The sequence below is a fragment of the Phoenix dactylifera genome, chromosome 4 (genome assembly GCF_051530095.1).
Source record: "Phoenix dactylifera cultivar Ajwa chromosome 4, Ajwa_hap1_PhDact_Kaust_v1.1, whole genome shotgun sequence".
NCBI lineage: Eukaryota > Viridiplantae > Streptophyta > Magnoliopsida > Arecales > Arecaceae > Phoenix > Phoenix dactylifera.
This window is the reverse complement of record NC_143193.1, coordinates 7,065,645-7,078,873: the sequence shown is the minus strand read 5'-3', so window position 1 is coordinate 7,078,873 and position 13,229 is coordinate 7,065,645. Positions and strand designations below refer to the sequence as shown.

Here is a 13,229-nt window from a genome sequence, read left to right as displayed (position 1 = left end):
CTAATTTTCTTAGTGGGGTTGAGATCCAAATTCCTTATAAAAGACCTTGTGGGAATCACAACAAGCCCTTATAAGTTCAAAGGTAGGAAACTCTTTCCAATTGCATCCCATGCAATTCCCAACTTTATTCTGTCCTCTAGCACACATATAGTCTTGTGGGAATCACAACAAACTATTGTGTCTAGTTAAGTCAAACCCTTCATTTTTATACAGTCATATTTGAATAATGCTGCCCTTGTGGGAATCACAACAAGGCAACATATTAAAATATGCCATATGCATCATATGCACCAAGATATTACAATATCAATCCCTAATACTAGCCTTGTGGGAATCACAACAAGCTAGCGTAGATATTGACATAATAATATCTAAGCATGAAGGAAGGACCTTTATAGTGTTATATCAGCAATTAGCTTTTCCATGGAGGTCAATCAAATAGTTGGCCAGGTAAGCAGATGGGAGGCTCTCCTTACTTAGTAAGGTCCTAATTAAATAACCACCTGTAGCCTCTTTTCTAGACACCAACTTAGTCAATTGATTCAGAATGGCTCAGCTTAAAGCAATTAACACTACGACTTAATTATGAATTTAGTGAGGGCTTTCAAATAGTAGTATCTTACTAACATTAAGCTCAACCATAAAGGACAATCAAATAATTGGCCAGGAAAGCAGGTGGGAGGCACCCCTCACTCAGAGAGTGAGGTCCTAATTAAGTAACCACCTGTGGCTTCCTTCCTAGACACCAACTGAGTCGATTGTTCCAGAATGGGTCAGCCCAAAGTTTTCATACTACTATATTGGTCTCATTGCACATTCTATAATTTAGTACTAGCAATTATACTGTGCTACAACATGAATATAACACTATCTCATAGCATAAACTAATCATGCATACAAACAACCTAGCTATCTCATAGCATCAAGATAATAGCATGTATTATCATTTGGTTAAACTGATTAAGGGTGGCTCTGATACCACTGTTAGGGTTTCCCAGTGCCCTAGGGCGCAGCGGAAGATACGGGATTATAAAATTTTCTTATAAAACCCATTATATGAAACCCTAATAAGCCAAGATCGCCTTAATAGTATAACCAAATAATATAGAAAATATAATCTTGGTATAGAAGAATACCTATCACGCTATATCCAATATATCTGAAGATGTCCTAAGGTGCCCAAATGTTCACCCTCCGATGTTGATCCACACAGGAATGGGTTCAAGACTCTAGCTCCACCAAAACTTGATTCTAATTGTTCAATCCTTCCAAAGGATTTAATTGGCTGATTTTCCTTCACTTCTTCCTTTCTACCTCTAAAACATTCACTAGCCTTTTTGTCCTAAAGAAGACCCTCTTGTCTTGGGTTAGGACAAAAGAGAGAGACTTGTAAGAAAGAAGGGATAAGGGAGAGAGAAGGAAAGGCTTTTTCTTGGATGATCTTTAGAACCCCAAGGCACCTCCTTATTTATAAGAGATGGAGGGATGCATCATAAAGGGATGCATCCCATCCACACACCTCATCATGATGAGGCATGTGCTAAGAGATGCATCCCATCATGATGGGGTGCTAAGGAGAAGGGTGTATCAACTTCTTTCTCACATCTCCCTCTTAAATCCTGATGATCCAAGGGCCCAAATGCAGTGAACCAAAGCCAATGGTCCAGATCTAGGTGCCATCTAATGGTCCAGATCAAGACATCATCATCCAGGGTGCCATCCAATGGTCCAGAAGTAAGATGCCATCACCGATGGTCCAGATTCAGGCGCTGAGCAACGGTCCAGATCTTTCATCCAGAGAGCCATCCAGTGGTCCAGATTCAGGCGCTGAGCAACGGTCCAGATCTTTCATCCAGAGAGCCATCCAGTGGTCCAGATTCAGGCGCTAACCAGTGGACCAGATCCTTCATCCAGAAAGCCATCCAATGGTCCAGATGAAGGCGCCAACCAGTGGACCAGATCCTTCATCCAGGAAGCGATCCAATGGTCCAGAAGTGAAGGCGCTATCAAACCCAATCCAATTGGGTTTAACCAACTTAAAGAAAACATTAAACCTAATCAAATCAGGTCTAATTAAAGCCAAATGGGTTTCAACTCTTGGCTAACCCATATTAGGTCATGATCTAATCATATTAGATCAACCAAATCTAAGAATCATATTCGAATTTAATTTGAATCAGGAGCTAGGGTTTGCAACACGTGCTAGCATCTTCATCTTGCAAACATGATCTAATCCAATTAGACCCTTGATCAATTCCCTTGTGTGTGACCCATTGGGTTCCTTATCTTAGAATATTTGACTGGGAATATTCTAAATTAGGATTTTAGGATTTTAGGTCTCACTGGTATGATCTCATCATAACCCTTAAAACCAATGTCCTAATTTATGGGGTTCATCATCCAATAATAAAATAGATAAGCAGCAAATGATGAAACACAATGCCTTTATTGATATATATCGAGTGTCAAAGTACATGATTTGGAGGATTACAAAGAAAAACCCATCAAATGATTGGCTTATAGGGCATCTACTCTTTCAGCGCCCTCCCATGTGGCCAAATATTGTGGCACCGCCACGCCATGCTTTGCTTGCTGGCACTTGGCTGTCAAGGATAACACCGAGCTACTCCGGCCATGCCCTGCCACGACTGCTAATGCCTTACCGTCGTCTAGAACAGACTACATCGCACGCCATCAGCAAGCTCTGACTGCACGCCATCCCCACTCATGATGGGAACGGGTCATATCTCCGCCACCTAAGCGCTCCTATCGGTTCTATAAAGAACCCCAACAGGTAATGCCTAAGGGACTTTGGGCTGGACCTACAAAATCCCACTCTAACTTGATCGTCGGAGGGCCCTCCCTGAGAACACCGGTGAGGCTTTGTGCTGGTACATCCCCGCACAGGAGGTGGCCCCAGTCCTCTTCTCTCACACTCCAGCAGCTCCCTCGACTCCTCCGGTGTGGTCACCCTCGGGCCAGATTTGAACCACAACATTTTTGGCGCTAGAGGAAGGGCCTGGGTTGTCATCATGAGGCTAAGGAGTCACGAGCTCCAACCTTTCGAAGTCCACCCCTTGCAGCACCCGCACCTGCGGACCAGATTTCTCAGGTCCAGCCGAAGCAGTTTTACCTGCTTGCCCAGCAAGTCCAAGCTCTTACCGCAGCTGTTTAAAGCCTTCAGCCAGCGGGAGCCTCATCAATCGCCGAGCTCGACAGAAAAGTCGAGGAAGTAGGGCGACAAATCCAGATGCTCCAGAGTCAAGTTGCGGAGTGTCGTGAGGGGCGTCGTCGATCGAGGAGCAGGTCCCCCTGAAGGACTGGTAAACATGCCCCCCTCCAAAGTTTCGGAGAGTACACTCCCCTCACGTCCTCCCGGACGGAGATTCTTACAGAAATCGAGGGTCGCGGTTACCTCCGACCCCAACCGAAGATGCGACCATCGGGGTCACGAAAGTGCTCGGATAAATATTGCCGCTTCCATAGAGATCACAGTCATGACACGGAGGACTGTTACCAGCTCCGTGACAAGATTGAAGCAGTTGTCCGCCAAGGCCTGCTGAGTCGGTTTGTCCGTACACAAACCGACAAAACGGAGCTCGACGGCCAGAGTCCGAAGCCGCTCGACGGGCCCAACGACAATCGCCCCAGTGCGGGCACCCTTAATACTGCCCTTGCGCGTTCCGTACGCCAGCGATTTCATGACTTTGTGGGGCAGGGACGAGGCCGCACCCCCACCAGTCCGGGTTTGGCGACCCACGATGTAAGCTGCAACCCCCGGATGGGATCTTAGCCCCTCCAGGTCAGGATTTTCAAATTCAAGAATGTATCAATTAATAAAATTATCCTTTGGGATTTCCTCAAGGCGTCTCTAAAACCCCCCCCCAATGGGCTCGATGTGCTTCGGCTGCTCCCGCAGCATGACTTATATGTTGACAAATCTATAGAGTTGTCCCTCGAGCTCGGCTCGAGACACCCTGCAACATTAGTCGAGAGCCCGAGGGCCTCGCGATTGCAGGATTCATCTACAAAGTCGTCCCTCGAGCTCAGCTCGGGACGCCCTGCAACATCAGTCGAGAGCCCGAGGGCCTCATGATTGCAGGATTCATCTACAAAGTCATCCCTCGAGCTCGGCTCGGGACGCCCTGCAACATCAGTCAAGAGCCCGAGGGCCCCGCGATTGCAGGATCCATCCACAAAGTCGTCCCTCGAGCTCGGCTCGGGATGCCCTGCGGCATCAACGGAGAGCTGTTGAGGAGCACCCCCGACCGCAGTATTCTATAAGTGCTCCCCTGATCTGAGTGGGGGGCGCCCTGTGGCATCAACGGAGAGCCGTTGAAGAGCACCCTTGACCACAGTATTCTATAAGTGTGCCCCTAATTTGAGTGTGGGGCACTCTGTGGCATCAACGGGGAGCCGTTGAAGAGCACCCCCGACCGTAGTATTCTATAAATACGCCCCTGATCTGAGTGGGGGGCGCCCTGCGGCGTCAATGGAGAGCCGTTAAAGAGCACCCCCAACCGCAGTATTCTATAAGTGCGCTCCTGATCTGAGTGGGGGATGCCCTGCGGCATCAATGGGGAGCCATTAAAGAGCACCCCCGACCGCAATATTCTATAAGTGCGCCCCGGATCTGAGTGGGGGGCGCCCTGCGGCGTCAACGGGGAGTCGTTGAAGAGCACCAAAAAAAAAAAAAAGAGAGAAGAGGGGTCGAGGGCCAAATACAAGGAAACCCGACCTTGAGGTCGGGATGAGTACAAAAGGCCCAAGTGGCCGACTTTACAGAAATAAAAGCAAAAGCTAGTCGACCTGGATGATCTCTAAGTCGACGTCAGGGGCGGCCTCAGGAGCAGCCTCTACACTAACCTCGAGGGCAGCTTTATCTTCGACGCCAACCTAGGAAATGGCTCCTGGTTCCGTCCCAGCGACGACTTCGGGGACGATCCCTAACCTGACTTCGGTAATGATCTCTGCGGCACCCCCGACCACTTCAGCAGCTTCGTCCAGATTCGGCTCAAGACCACTAAGGTCGACTCCAGGGCAGAATCGCTGCACTTAGCTACGGCAATTGTCGAAGCCCCGGATCATTTCAACCGTAGCCCCTTCACCAGTTTGTCAAGGTACTCCGACGACTGGCAGAATCTCCTGACAGCTTCGTGGGCAGACTCCTCCATGTAGCAGCTCAAACCACCTAAGCTTGCCTCTGGAAGCCTGACCCAAAGCCCCAGCTATAAAACATACCAGTTGTCCCCTACTTGGCATGCGCACATCTTCAGGGGCACTTGGCTAAAGCACCGGACGATCAATAATCTAGCTACTTCCTTCGCCCGAGCTAAAGGGCGACTCGACCTCAGAAGTCGGGGGGCAAATGATGGGGGGCAAAATGGATCGTTTAGCCCACAACAAGAGGGGCCGCCCAATTTCGGCCTAATAGACATCAATGCCAACTAGACGTGTCCTCGGTCCGGCCCAGAATCAGCCCGACCTCGGACTCCACCGAAAACTCCTTCGACCTCCTATATTCGCCAACTCGCCTAACCAAGCTCGGGGCGCCTCCTATATTTGCCGACTCGCCCGACCAAGCTCGGGGCACCATCTCCAATAACACGCCCCGACCCTTAAGCTCGGGGCGCTCCGTCGAACACACCTTGGAACCCGGGATGCTAGGCCAAACCCAGCACTCGTTCAGCCGACCTCGTTAAAGGCATGATGCGACCTCTTGACGAGCTCGACTTTGCCAATGGCCATGCCCATGTGCGGGCCGGCGCCCTCCCATGTGGCCAAATATTGCGGCACCGCCACGCCACGCTTTGCTTGCTGACACACGGCAATCAAGGACAACACCGAGCTACTTCGGCCATGCTCTGCCACGACTGCCAATGCCTTACCGTCGCCTAGAATAGACTACATCGCACGCCATCAGCAAGCTTTGACTGCACGCCATCCCCACTCATGATGGGAACGGGCCATATCTCTGCCACCTAAGCGCTCCTACCGGTTCTATAAAGAACCCTAACAGGTAACGCCGAAAGAACTTTTGGGCTGGACCTACAAAATTCCTCTCTAACTTGATCGTCGGAGGGCCCTTACTGAAAATATCGGTAATGCTTTGTGCAGGTACATCCCTGTGCAGGAGGTGGCCCCCGTCCTCTTCTCCCACACTCCGGCAGCTCCCTCGACTCCTCCGGTGTGGTCACCCTTGGGCCAAATTTAAACCACAACAATAGCCATTTTTCTTTCATGCATGTCGGTACATTGCTAAACCACGTAAAATCTCTATAATTTTTTTTTTCTTCTTCCCCTCGCAATTCTTTGCATTGTTCATCATTACTAAATTCCTGCGATTTACCCAACAACTGACATCAGGGCCGCATGGGTTTTTGGTTTCACGTGAAAGGAAGAGGGTGAGGCGTCTTCTCCTAAAGAATAAAAAATAAATAAATAAATAAAAAGTGCCGCGAGCATTGTGCTTTCTTACCCTTTCCCGAGTGGGTTTCCAATTTACGGCGGCTCCCGTGGAGGAAAGGGAACGGCCACGACCAAAGAGGAGAGGAGCCCCATCGCGCTACCGCTTGCATTCCCGTCACCGACCTTGCCGGACCCGGAGGAGACGAGGCACTTGTCGTGCCATTGCCGTGCCGGATTCGGAGGAGAAGAAGCCTCGTCGCGCTCGGCTCCGCCCGCGTCCACTGCCACGCGCGCCGCTGCCTGTGCCACCGTTGTGCGATCGGAGCAGTAGAAGAGGAGAAGTGGAGGAGCTCCGCCCGTGACTGCACCCGCGCCTCCTGTCCGCAGCTTGATCCCGAGTCCCCGCAGCCGGCCGCCGTGCTCTAGCGCGCTTCGGCGTTGCCGTCCGCAGCCAAATCCAGAGGAGGAGACGAGCTCCGCCCGCGACTACGACACCTGCCTCCCACCCGCGGCCCAGCCCCGCGTGCCGCCGCCGCCATCCGTGGAGGGATCCAGAGGAGGAGGAGGAATCCGCTAGCGCTCCGCCCGCCGGTCCTCTCGTCGCCAAGGAGAGGAGCCGAGCACCCCGTCGCCGCCCGGCCGCCGCGAGGACAGGAGGAGTTCTGCCGAGGTGTTCCTTGGTTTCGGTGGATCACGAGAAAAACAAAAGGATCAGGTCCTATATTTATTTCTCTCCCTGTATAGCATATGCATGGTGGACCCAATGATGAACTACTGGAGCTTGCATAATGCTAGCAATTCAGAAATGATAATTGTCTGATCCTTTGATATAAATTAGGCAAAAAATATTTATGTATCTGTTAGCATTTTTCATATAATATTTTTTCTTTTCTATAACTCGACAGCACTTCAGCAGTATAGAACAATCATAGCTCTGCATACACCAAAGAGAACAGTCGTAGCCAGTGCTAAATAGAGGAGGTTTTCTGGTACCACATTGCACCTTTCTTTTTGCAAGCAGCTCGTGAGTATTCATGCTCTTGTTTACTGATTCCACCTTGCACATGTACCTGAGAACCACACGACAACCAGAGACCATGCATTGTTGGTTTCTTTTCTATCTCACCGAAGAAACTCTTATTCCCTTCTTGCATCTCCCGTGATGGTAGGCCTCCCTTTCCTATCCAAGGAATCCTTTTAAAGCTAAAGCCATCATCTCCTTTTGTAAGGTGTAGGGGGGAGAGAGAAAGATTTAGATCAGAAAAAATATGATAAACTGCTACTGTGCAAGAAAGTCATTTCCTCTGCAGCAGAAAAGTGTTCATGATCGGCCCCTCTTTAAACCCTAAACCCTAAACTCTAAACCCTAAAACCACAAGCACGCATCATCTCAAAGCTTCCTCTAATAGGTCCACAGCCTTGAAGGCAAGATATGATTCATGATTCCTCTTTAGCAATGCTTTTCTTTAGTCAAGGCACCTCCCTCATTCTCACCACACCAAACCAACTATTCTCTCCTTCTCTACTACTATTATTTCTCTCTTCTAAAGTGCTCTTCTAGCAATTTAATTTTTAGTTTGAATTTAGCAAGTGTTCAAGTGCTACACAAGAGGAGGTTCCTGTTGAGAAGAGAAGGTCACTCCTGTTGAGAGCACAAGAGGAAGCTCAGAATCTCGGCTCTGCCTCTGCCCTCCGACCCTCTACTCAATTCCTCCTTGTGGTTAGTTTTTATTTTTTGAATTCATCAATTTAGATATGTCATCTTTTGAGGAAAGTCATTTTGGCATTTCTTCTGTTTCTGAGGGAGAAGAAACTAATCCCCAACCCCATGTTCCTAGTTCCTCTAGAACTAGTGAACCGAGTGAAGATCAAACCTCTTCTCGTAAGAGGACTAGTGCTGTATGGAATGAATTTGATAGAGTTATGGTTGATGGAGTCTGCAAAACTAAATGTAAAAAATGTGCCAAACTTTATAGTTGTAGTAGTAGTGGGGGAACAGGGCATTTAAAAAGACATCAAGAGAGTCATAGGATGCATGATTCTCATGCTCAAACTCAAAGTACCCTTAATATATAAGGGGGATTACTTGTAGGTAATTTTGCATATAATCAAGAAAATCAAAGAAAAGCACTTGTAAAATGGATAGTTAAGGATGAATTACCTTTTAGTTTATGTGAATCTTTTAATTTTGAAGAATATGTTCAATTAAACCTACAACCTGCTTACAAAAGAACTAGTAGGCGTGCATTTAGAAGAGTAGCTATGACTAACTTTTTAGCAATGAAACAAAGTTTAATTGAAACACTTTCTACTTTAAATGTAAAAATTTCATTAACTTCTGATATTTGGTCAGCATCTGTAGGTAGTAATTATTTTATTGCCATTACTGCTCATTATATTGATAATGATTGGCAATTAAATAAACGTATTCTTGCTTTTCGTGCTTTTGATTTTCCACATTCTGGGCAACAAATTTCAAATGTCATTTATCAAACTGCATGTTCATATAATATTAATGATAAAATTATGTCTATTACTTTTGATAATGCATCTAATAATAATTCTGCTGTTACATTATTAAAAGACTCATTGCATTCCATGTTAGATGGAAATTTATTGCATATTAGATGTGCATGTCATATCTTAAATCTTTCTGTTCAAGCTGGCATGGGCATGATTCAAGATGTGATTTCAAAAATTAGAAATGCAGTTTCTTTTATTCATGCTTCAAGATCAAGACTTCAAGAATTTAAGGAACTATGTATAAATCATGGTAAACGTTTTTAAAAATTTAAACTTGATGTAATTACTCGTTGGAACTCAACATATAGCATGATACATGATGCATACCCATATAAAAACTTATTAAGTGCATATATTAATGATCGTGGATTAGGCTTTACATTGACTGAAACTGATTGGAATAAAGAAAAAATTTTGGAAGATTTTTTGCTTAGTTTTTATAATGCTACCAATGTTCTTTCTGGTATTTATTATCCAACTTCATGTTCATTTTTACAACAAGCATATATAATTAGTCAAAAATTTGCAGAACATAGATATGATGATGTTTTAATGCCTATTATTGACCAAATGGAATCTAAATGGAATAAGTATTGGGACAAGATATGTCCTATGCATAACTTAGCTGCTGTATTTGATCCAAGAGTTAAATTGAATGGCGTGCTAATTTTACTTGATGCATACTGTGAAAATATGATTCAAGATCCTGAACCTGCTAAAAATGAGGTAAAACAACTTCTTTATGATATTTATGCTATATATGATGAAAAAATTCGTGGATCTAGATTCTCCGTACAAAGCTCTATTTCTTCTTCTAGTAGTTCTCGTTCGTCATCTATTTTTTCATTCATTGCACAGAGAAAACACACACATGCTTCAAGTTTATCTTCATCTTCTTCATCTTTAAGTAGTGAACTAGAATTTTATTTACGAAATAATCTTCAGTCTGCATATGATGAAAATCAAATAGAGAGTCTAGATGTATTATCTTGGTGGAAGAGTGTTAAAAATCAATATCCTGTTATGTCTGCAATTGCACGCGATATTTTAGCTATGCCGATGTCCACGGTAGCATCGGAATCCACTTTTAGTGCAGGTCGGCGTGTTCTTGACGAAAAGAGAAGTAGGATGGCGGGCGAAACGGTTGAGATGCTTCTCTGCTTCAAAGATTGGTTGGATGCTGAGGCCAGACTTCAAGATAAAGGTGGACATAATACAACATCCTCTGATGATGATGATACAAACACTACTGAAGAGTGAATACTGATTCACTGAATCACTGATGATTAGTAAGATTTCTTAATTTTTTATAATTGTACATTTTTATTTTTTTAATTATTAAAGTGAGTCATCTCTATTTTTTCTCCTTTCTTATTGTATTCTGGAGGTCAGACCAAGGTCCAAACCTCCCTTCATGTACTATTTTGATTTAAATTAATAAACTGGTAGGGGTCTATGCCAAACCCCCCACCATTAAGGTGGCTTTATATTAATAAATCCTTAGTTTTCAATATTTATTAATTTATTAAAAAAATTTATGAAGCATTTATTTTAATGGAGACAGGCCGTGCCTGGCCCGGCCCAGGCCCTTATGGGCCATGCCGGGCTGGCCCGCGGGCCGTGCCGTGCTTGGCCCGCGGGCCAAGAGTGGGCCGTGCCGGCCCAAGCCCGAAGCGGGCCGTGCCGGGCTCGGCCCGCGGGCCAGAAACCCGTGACCCAGCACGGCCCCCTTGAATGGGCCGTGCCAGGCACGGCCCGGTACTGTAGCTAGCGGGCCGCTTCGTGCCGGGCCGTGCCGGGCCGTGGGCGGCCCGGCCCAGTGCCCAAGTCTAACAGCATGTTTTAGAAGTTCTTTGTTTATTGCCCACAATATTTAATGTCAGCTGTCAATTAGTGTGATAATTCGCCGCAAAATTGCTTTTTGTGATTAAAAAAAAAGTAAGCAAACCGAGCTGTCTTGAAAAATCTAATGCTACCAGCAATATAAGCTTTGTAACCCAAGTTATACTTGGAAAGATTTATTGGGAAATATCTATTAATATAGATCGGAAACTCACATAAATTTTCAATGATAAATGTTCAACAATTTGGATAAAGCATGGCAAGAAAACCTATTGTTGGAGCATAAGGAAATAATTACCACATTACTCTCTCAATCTCTCCAATTATCATGACTCTTTAGTGGACGCGTACGCCAATGCTTTTTAATCTTCATAGCACATGCCAAAACTAGTTATTTAAAACTAAAATTCTAATTTCAGCCTAGATTTCCGTATACATCTGCAATGGATACCTCCGGCATAAGAAATAGAAAATATCAATCCCTTTTGTCTTGATTGATAGTAACTGACAAATCAACCCATATAATATCAGTACATTAATCAATATTTTCCAGTCAAATATTTAACTCGTTAAATAATGTTTAATAAATAAATATCAAATTTTATATTTAAAGTATTATTAGTTTGAGATTTATTATATTGATTGAGATTGTGACATCCCTAACCTAAAATATGATCTGAGATCTCGAAAAATTATAAAATTTTTAATATTTCTCCACTTCCCATCTTGATGGAGATAATTTGAGATCTGAATTCATCTCTAAGTTAGTTATGACCAATTTTTCGATTGTTAATATCTTCGTTTAGATTAAAATATATTTTCCGAACACGGCGCTTTGGTGATTGACAAGGGATATAGGATAAAAATGATGGATCCAGTGGTCACGAATTTCCCCACCCCCATCATGCTTGGAGATAGGGATCTGATAGTAGTCCGATCTACACTGGCCACAAAATATGTGCGCTCGTATTAGCATATCCAAATAACAATTCCCTTCAGATAGATAACATGTGAATTCTACAGTCCAAAAGAATCATAGTGCTGTACACATCTAAATAGTAGAGTAGCAATTATTTCCGATCCTCTATCTTTTGGAGGATTAATTTGAACTTATTTATATGTAGATCCCTAGCTGGTAAATTCTTGGTTGATGTCTGGCTATAGTTTTGTTTATTATTATTATTATTATTATTATTATTATTATTATTATTATTATTATTATTATTATTATTATTATTATTAGGTTTCTTTGTTTGTTTAGGTAGCCTCAGCTTAAAGGATACCAATTCGGATTATAATTACCAAGATTCGGATTTTCGTAGGCCAAATCCTTTAGTTACTATTTAGATGGGTATAACCATTTTAGCAAACCCTAATTCGCATATCTACCTCTAACTTTAGATATTAGAGGAAACAAATTAGCGGGAGCAAGGGTTAGCTATGTTTTACACTTTTGAAGATGATTAGTCTAGCGGCTTATTACCATTTCTTTTTTTGGTAAAATAGATATATTATATCATGCATCTATACATCCCTCTAGGAATTAGAAATAAAATATTCAAAAATTAAGTTGGAAGATCAGTTGCAGATAAGTGTGAAGCCTCTCAAATAGATAGTTAATAGATGCTAAATAATGTTTCAGAAATAGTAGATGCTAAACATTATTTTGGAAATAGTCCAATGCTAATTGACCGTCATCTTCCCCTTCCATGTGGTATTTTAGAAATGATGGAATGCCATATGAAACAAGAGAATCGAGCAATGTTTGGAACCATAGTTGGTAATTTTATTTCTTTTCTTGGTAAAGCATGACAACCAGTATGGGGAATTGGAGTATCATCATGCAGCATCTTTTAAAAAAGAATATCAATACAACAAGTTACCAAACTCCACATTTTCCCTTACTAAATGGTTCCTAATGCGCTTAGGTGAGTCTCATAATGCTAGGACCACTATTATCATTATTCCGACCCTAGAGCTTAGTACGGAAAAAGGATAGGAATTCTGGGATAATTTTTTTTTATTCTCGAAGGCACAATTAAGTCCTTCGATGCAATAAGATAAAGCTTGATTTGCGTATGCATGTATCTAGCTTTATATTATTAAGAAAACTTATAGATGACATCTCAACTGCACAAGATGATAGTTTAAAGAACTAAATCTCTCTATTTATATGACAATCATGGCATAAATGAAACATGGTTACAACTCAAATTGTCACTCATGCTATCACAACAAGCATTGTATAAGAAACGACTGCTTGGTAGTTGTACAACAATATCACTATGTATAAATAAAAGAACTGAGTAGTCTTTTTTTATAAATGCTCAAATGTGAATATCTAATATCAAAAATGATAACATAAACTGTGAGCAATGACTAGTATTATGTCATTTAAGAGACACGAAGAAAATGCTAGTTACCTAAATATTATAGTCCGAATAACAGTAATCTAC

At 43.5% G+C, this 13,229-nt stretch overlaps 1 long non-coding RNA gene across 1 annotated transcript; it reads left to right on the top strand.

The window, feature by feature from the left end:
- The first annotated feature begins 6,989 nt into the window (after window positions 1–6,989).
- Window positions 6,990–10,428, top strand: LOC149753625 (uncharacterized). Its single transcript, XR_016400198.1, has 2 exons — window positions 6,990–7,123; window positions 7,314–10,428. It is a non-coding gene; the product is annotated as an uncharacterized LOC149753625 (long non-coding RNA).
- Window positions 10,429–13,229: the final 2,801 nt, after the last annotated feature.